The sequence below is a fragment of the Harmonia axyridis genome, chromosome 3 (genome assembly GCF_914767665.1).
Source record: "Harmonia axyridis chromosome 3, icHarAxyr1.1, whole genome shotgun sequence".
NCBI classification, from domain to species: Eukaryota; Metazoa; Arthropoda; class Insecta; order Coleoptera; family Coccinellidae; genus Harmonia; species Harmonia axyridis.
Window position 1 is genome coordinate 3,358,705 of NC_059503.1, and position 8,300 is coordinate 3,367,004.

An 8,300-nucleotide genomic window follows, 5' to 3' on the forward strand; every position below is an offset into this window, starting at 1 on the left:
ACATAGCCCCACAGAAAGCGGTGGTAAATCACAAGATCTTGGAGGCCAATTCACAGGTCCAAAACGTGAAATTAGGCGGTCACCAAACGTGTCTTTCAATAAATCGATTGTGGCACGAGCTGTGTGACATGTTGCGCCGTCTTGTTGGAACCACAGCTCCTGGACATGATGGTTGTTCATTTCAGGAATGAATAAGTTAGTAATCATGGCTCTATACCGATCACCATTGACTGTTAAGTTCTGGCCATCATCGTTTTTGAAGAATTACGGACCAATGATTCCACCAGCCCATAAAGCGCACCAAACAGTCAGTTTTTCTGGATGTAACGGTGTTTCGACATACACTTGAGGATTCAACCAGAAGTGCGCTTCATCGCTAAACAAAATAAAATGGACGTAGTGCGCGATTTGCAAGCGTTGTTCAGGGGTGAGTCTATTCATGATGAATTGCCAAACCAAACTGAGAACAAATCACAGCTGTTAAATCGGTCGCCATCTTGAACAGTAATGCCAACTTAGAGTTATATACCTCGAAAAAAACACCCGTTACATAGAATTGACAGAAATAATAACAAATATAGGTTCTGGTTCAAAAATCTTGAATTTCGATGAATTTGATCTGTCCAAGTTCATGATCTTCTTATAAACACTTTGTACATTTTCGATCCAAACTGCAAAGAGTCTTATAACACTACGTATTTGCAGAATCGAAAATGAGAAAGGTTTTCTCAAAAAAACTTTTTCTGCAGAAATATTGATAAAACTGCTAGTAATTTTTTTCATAAGAATCGCATTAACTTATTAACCGGTGAGTTTTTACCAAAGGTATAACATACTGATGAAATTGTCATCGAATAAGGTATCTAATGATGCAATAATATACAGCGTGTGCCATTCGAAATAGGACAGCAGTATGTTTTCGGTATAACCGGATATTATAGAGATGTGAAAATATTTTAGAGAGAAATATCATTGTCTCAAATCCAACATGCAAATTTTCAGCACAAAATTGTGATCAGTTTACCATAAACTCCTATAATAGGCCATCGCGGAGAATCACCGTCTATATTCCCATGAAATAAATACATAATTAGTATTATGTTTGCTAAATGTTCAAACATAAGACGAACTCTGCTCCTAATAATCTTAAATGTTCCCCTATCTTGCTAATCTTCCCAGATCGGTGTAATTCTTCATTCTTCCACTTCTTCATCCTCCTAAAAACCCCGATTCCCATGGTCTTAGCCTTGTTCACTCTCTAAAAGAACGTAGCACGTCTGATCCAATTCCTTTTTTGCTGTCGGTCAAGAAGATACCCGAGGTATTTTTACAGACTGCCTAGCAGTGTATCCCGGCTTGTTAGGGTGGTAAGACTGCCCGAGATCGATCCCCCCAACGTCCTCCAAGAGAGAAAGGAACGAGATAACCGATGTCGATCGCAGATTAGATACTGGAACAATGCCTGGATTTATAAGGTCTACTTTATAGTCCGCACTGCGCGTTTTAATTGGGCCAACCTGTATGCCGACCTGTACAGTAGTTTTCGGACATGTTTAGGGACCGGGTTCTCAGTTTAATGGTCTTCAATCCCTACTTGTTATTGTGTAATAACATGGTATTATTTTTGGTATCGATTGGAGGTTCGGTTTTGGTATTCGATAACGCAGTGGCGGGTAAGAATTCATAAACTCCCATGTATGTATGTAATTTTGGTTTTTTTTGGGATAAATTTATTGAGTTTCCCAAAATTTAGATGATCTTGAAATATTTCCTAGGAGATTCGAAATATGCAAGTGTGAAGTAACTATTGTCCTATAAATGAATTGAATATGACGTGATAAATTTCAATTTATTCATCTGTTTTTTTTTTTAGGTGTAATTGGTTTATTTTGAACCTTTCATAACACTAGGCATTTTTGGTGTGACGATGCCTACATACATATTTTGAAGCTTGTGTCAGGCATGAAATTCCCACTGAAATAACCAAATTCTGGTCGATTAACACGTCAGAGTAATAAAAATAGATAGAGGGAGCATATGTTATTTTCAGTAGGCAAATTTTGTCCCCTACATGAACTATCAAATTTGACATGAAGCACGCGGAAATGAAAACATATCAGTGATACGATATTTCACTCAATTCGCGAGTTTCTCCAGAAAAAACGCACTTCTATTTCCCATAGTGAATCAACGTTTCATATTTAATCAAAATATATTGAAATGAATACCTAAATATATCTGAAATTCAGGAAACAAACTTCAAGCGCGCCAAACGACGTGAAACAACCGATGACACTAGGAGAGCAACAGTTACCAAACCTTGGATTCCAGCAGGTAGATACAGAAAATGATAAATATTCTCCTTATTATAAATTCGACAATTAGGAAAAATATCGAAGAACAAACTATTCAAATTTGTATATTTAATCGGGAATCACTCAAATAAATATATTTCATTCAATATCATATACGTCCATAATAATATAGTAAAATTGTGGATTTGAAAATATATCACAATCTGACAACGTAATCTAACCATGTTAAGGACGTGTAAAAATTACGTTTACTTCCTCTATCTATGTTTATTACTCTAAGTTTAACACATATATTTGATTGACAATTTCTCTAACTCTCATATTCAATGTTACTCATCATTTTACTTCATGTTTTGTAGCTTCTATAACTATATTAATACAGAAAATATGACACTAATCTCTTACAAATTATTTAAGAACAAAGCATGAGTATAACCACAAATAAAAATTCAAGATTTGAAGCGTCAAAGAAACAGTATAAGAGTGCCAGACATCTGTCAAAAAACATTCCAGAAACAGATAGGAAAAAACAGTGAAACATATATAAACAAAATGAAAGAATGAGGACATCCCTGGCGTGAAGTCAGAAGGTTTTAAACATCATTTATTACCATATTTTCGATAATGTCAGATAATTTAGCCTATAGAATTATCAGAATTTCCGGAAAACGCATATCTTCTACAGTTTCAATTAATTCTAGGCATTTTTTCTTTGATTTGGTGGGTATTCTGTTTTTGGTACGAAAACAGATCCAACAAATTTAAGATCATAAAATGAATGACTTACCTATGTTCTGTGGGCGTTATGAAACTAATATCATAATTTTTGTTCCGACTAATGAGAAACAAAATTGCTCTATGAATAGCTGGCACCAGGCCCACACGTATTCACCCCCCCTTCCTCTACAGCTCTTGGCAGATGTCAGACACATCATTAAGAATTCCAAGATGGACTCATCCCCGAAGATATGGCCGTATCCATTCCTCTTCCGTCCTCGAAAAGCCAATAATCCATATAATTATCAAGTTGCTGCGCTTCTGTAAATAACATTCATGAGTATGCAATAGCACATTCAATTTACGGTATCATTATAGGCCGTTGGTTTAACGGCAAAGACGGACGCTGTTATTAAACAGATTCCAAGTCGACCTGAAAAAATCTAATGGTCATCTGAAAACCCCCTGGGAGCAGTTAGATCATAATTCGACAAGCGGACTATAATTTGTGGTGATTATTGAACGCCAAATTGGACAGACCTAGGTCGTCAACGACCAAACTAGCTCCTTGTTTATTGTTATTTCATTAGGGAAATCGAATTGTGTGTCGTTTTATTACAGACGTCAATTGTGGAGTTGAAGATGTCTTTAAGACGTGATTACATCTCTTTCATTTGCATCAAGGTTGGCTCTGCGAGACTGCCCAACCAGCAATTTTCTGTTTTTTAATTGATGTGAAAACGTTTTCGAAAGCTCACAAATTAATCTTAGTGTCTGAAGTATTTCCAAAACATTTATTCAAAATTGACACATTTATTCAAAATTGTCCCATTTATTGAAATAATTTTGGCGTTCTCAACATTTTTTAAAGCACTTCCTGAATTTTATGAGACTCATACATAAACATTCTGGCAACTGCTGAACTAATGAGAATATCAGAGTTATGAAAATATTTAATAATAATTTGATGGGGTGTTTTTATGAATAATCTCTCTACAAAACTGATATTCTGATATTTCCGAAAGGCAAGGATTTTGACATGTTATTATTATATCTGAAGCAGCCATTCCCTAAAAAAAACCGCTATTCAAAGTGAGTTATTTTTAGTTTTATATAAGACTGTTATATCCATTTATAATTTCATCAATAAAAGATGAGAGGGACGAAAATTATTGAAGTGTCAGAAAATTTACTTTTACAAATTCACCACGCTCACCTTGTACTTACTACAAAAATGGTATGAAAAGTTGAAAAATCTCTATAATCGCTGTATCGCCCTCGAAGGCAAATATGTTGAATAATATAATCAAATTTTGCCAAAAAAATGTGTTTAACTATGGAAGACCGGGGACTTTTCTATTGGCCTTATTATTATTAATAATATATATTTATCATTAAAAATATCTTCATTTTCTTTAAATCATAAACTAAAAATTGCTCCTGCATATTAATTATCTGGAATCGTAATTATGTTCATTGTAAATTTGATGTGCGCCATCTAGTATTCAAGTACAAAGTATGCCGTTATCAAAGAAATTTCCATATATCCACCCGAGTCGTTTTCCTTCAATAAAATGAAACAGTTTCCCTAGATTTTCTCGTAGTAAAGTCAACTCGAATAGGGCAGAAATAACAGTAAAAACGAAAAAAAAATTATACAGCTCATTTGGACCATTCGCTCTGCTACGGTCGTAACTTATTCAGCAGCGGGCCGTAATTTTCATAATTTTTACGATCGCACTGGAAAATTGAATCTGAAACGGGGGCAGTCATTTCTCAAAACGGTCTCCACATTTTAAGACCGGAAAAGTAATAAAATTATCGGTATGATTAATATTTCACCCGGGTCCCAACGCCACCTAGCGGATATGATTTAATTCAATCCAGGAGTGGGTTTGTACGTGACAAATGAATTGGGAGTGGTGTGAGGGGTAACTGCTACGGGGTATGTCTAAGAAGGGGTTCAAACCATTTCCGGCGGTAAACTGAATTATTATAGAATTAGAAATGGAGGACAATGTATATCAACATGAAAATTATCAGGAGAATATGTCAAATTTTGTATTTTCGGAATGGTTATCCAGAAAATTACGATTCAGGTAGAAAAGCTGTGCGCTCAAAAGGAGCAAGTGAGAATCAATAGGTACATCAACTTTGGACTCTAAAATTAGACATTAGCATCCCAGATCTATGCTTCATCTTTTGATCTATGGCACCATCACATAAAGCGAAATCCAAAATTCATTTTGAGTAAGATACAATGATCTCGTCTTTCTCTACGTCTCATCTCTTACAAGGCATAACGCAAGCCATAACAGAATCTGATTTCAGATTTAGATTTTAGAGTGTCAGACCAATTTAGTGCAAGATATTTTGAGATAGTTCAGTCATTTCCCCTCCTAATACCCTCATTCAATGACGACCGGATTTGACCGTATCAAGCACTCATCCCTGAGGAACCCCGTCAGTGACCAAACACGAGCACGATACGTCCGACATCTTCAATTCCAACGAAAGTTGAGCCGTAACATTTACGATTAACGCCCACCCCCTTGACTCCATTAAAATAAATATGCATATCGGTTATAATTCCAGCGCAATTTCCGGCTTTGCGACCACGTACTTTTTATTCGGCCTGTCTCCACTCCATCAAGATTTGTCATTTTACCCCCGGCCGCCTGTTATTTGCATGTTAATGCCGTTTTAATTGACCGATAACTATTTCCAGCGCCACCTAGGCCTTGCAGCACGGGTCCAGTGGTAACTTGATGGATTGGTACGTCAAGTTGGCTCACGCACCCTTGGAGGGGCCGATAAGTCGAAAATAAAGCTGTGGTGTTTATTTTAGACGCGGTGGCGAAATTGCAAGGTTGGCCGAGGCGATTATTTCGTTTGGAGTCATCAGAGAAAAACATAGGTTTTCCAGGGATTTCGTTAACGCGGGCTGTTTGAAGTTCGAGCGCCTTAACGACTTGGATATTCGTCTTCATTAAATTTTGAACTTGTGCCATATCAATCATCGAGATCTGAAGTATTCATTTCAACACAATTAATTTCTAGTTTCTTAGTCAATACATAATTTATTGGAGAATTGATTTGCTTCATATTAAGATCAATGTTGGTGGTTGGTGTATTTTTGCATGTCTCATTGTAGATTTTGATATCCTTCTTTCATATGCTATTGGTAGTTATTGACTCAACATCTAACAAAACATTGCACGTCCACAAGGTACCACAGAAATCAACTCAAGTTTGTCTACTAAGATATCTCAAGTCATCAAAGAATGTTATATTGGGATCTAAGCCGCACCTGCAGCATGGTCACGCACTGTTGGTCAAGTGATTAATTTGGGACTTGAAACTGAAAGAACTGGGTCAAATTATCATTTCTTCAATCTTCTGGTCGAGATTTCAATAGTATCACAACGAGCTCAGTAGCCGTGATCGTCTAGTGGTTAGGACCCTACGTTGTGGCCGTAGTAACCCAGGTTCGAATCCTGGTCACGGCAAGAGTTCAATTTTTTACTCTTTTTTCGATACTTTATGTAGGAAATAAAATTGCAATACTGATAAACAACAGACAACAGCAGTATTCAAAGCGAAAATTTCGAGCCGAAACTGGACCTTGTGGAACTCCAACCCGAGGTGAATAACGATCTATGGAAATTATTATCGAAGATTGTTAACTAAAATTTACGAAATATTCTATGAGCAAATTGTTGACGCATTATTAATTTATTCAATGAGTCCTAAAACTATATGAAATGTAGCAAAACACTTATTTCATCATCTAGTGGTTAGACCCTACGTTGAATGCTGTAGTAACCCAGGTTCGAATCCTGGTCACGGCATAGGCATATTTTTTGTGTAAATAACCTATGTAACTTGTCAATTGAGGTAGAACATGCCAACAGATATTACGAAACACATCTGGAAGATTTACACAACTACGTCTTTTTGTTGATATCATTGATTTTGTTAAATTTATTGATACTTCAGTTGTAGGATTTCTGGCAGAATATTAAATTTTTCTGTCTTGAGTTATAAACATGAATCTGAGTGTTATTTCATTCGTATTTTACTCGAAGGTAAAAATGATTTTACTCTACGTGCACAAGATGCCAGTGAGAAAAAGAAGCAGAACATCATTCAGTGTTCAACACAGTCAACCAGGCTGAATTTCCCGACTTCCAAAGATAGCAGCGTCGTCGCCACAAACGAAAAAGACCATTAGGAGACGTCACAATTCAGGGACTGCCGATATAGAAAGCCCGATTTGGTTGCTAATTGAGGATCATAAGATAGCCTCTGTCAGATAGCAATAGGCATCGGATATACATCACTGAACAAAGTGAACATATAAAACCTCGGGTTCGATAATCTAGACAAATTCTGAGACAATTTGCATTGTGCGGTCTCGTCTCTGTGTGCGTTTAGGATGTGTGTAACAGAGAGGACGTTTACGAGTAAGCCTATGAGACGTCTACATTAAGTTTTATGCGAAAATCACCAAATTAAGGTTATGTCAACTTTATTTATTCTTCAGGGTTGAAAACAGTTATAATAGTTTGACTTTTGCATTGGTATACATTGACTTTTGCATTGATATACATTGATATACTATGCAGTAATTAGCTGTAGTTTTGAAATTTCATTTTCTGAGTTCTTCATTTCAAAATCATAAAAACTACACTTTTGTCGTCAATGTTAAATAGTTACACAATTTATGACTCAATTCATCTATGTGTTCTCTGATGTATTGATGGATTTGACTCCATCCCGAATGCTAGAATGAATATCATTACACCGAAAAATGCCACACAAAAAATAATCTCCAAATACGTTTCAAAGGATGTAGATTCCGAATCCATAAAAGGCATTTGGGATTTGTATATTTTTGTGAAACGAAAAGTAGCCTGCTACAATGAGCAATAGCCCCCATACCATAATTACAATATTGTGGTTCGCATGCTTTTTCATAAAAAATTGAGTATCTCGTTTTTTACCACAGCTCGTTCCTATCCTCTGAACAGGATATCCCAAATTTGATGCTCTTGAAAGCATCTGAAAAACTGTAAGACTTAAGGCAGATTTTTTCACATGCCAAGATACAAGGATCCTTTTTTCGAAATAAAAAGAAATCAAAAAGCAGATCATAAATATCTTGATTTTTTCTCGAGTTGCAGGGCGTTTCTGAAAAATGACTGTTTCAAATGAGGATTGTGCACCACACTTTTGTAATTATAGTTTGGAGGGCTATTGCTTATG

The 8,300-nt window shown here is 36.1% G+C and overlaps 1 non-coding gene across 1 annotated transcript; it reads left to right on the plus strand.

Annotated features, from left to right (window-relative positions):
- Positions 1-6,469: 6,469 nt before the first annotated feature.
- Positions 6,470-6,541, plus strand: Trnah-gug. The gene has a single exon. It is a non-coding gene; the product is annotated as a tRNA-His (tRNA).
- The last annotated feature ends 1,759 nt before the right edge of the window (positions 6,542-8,300 follow it).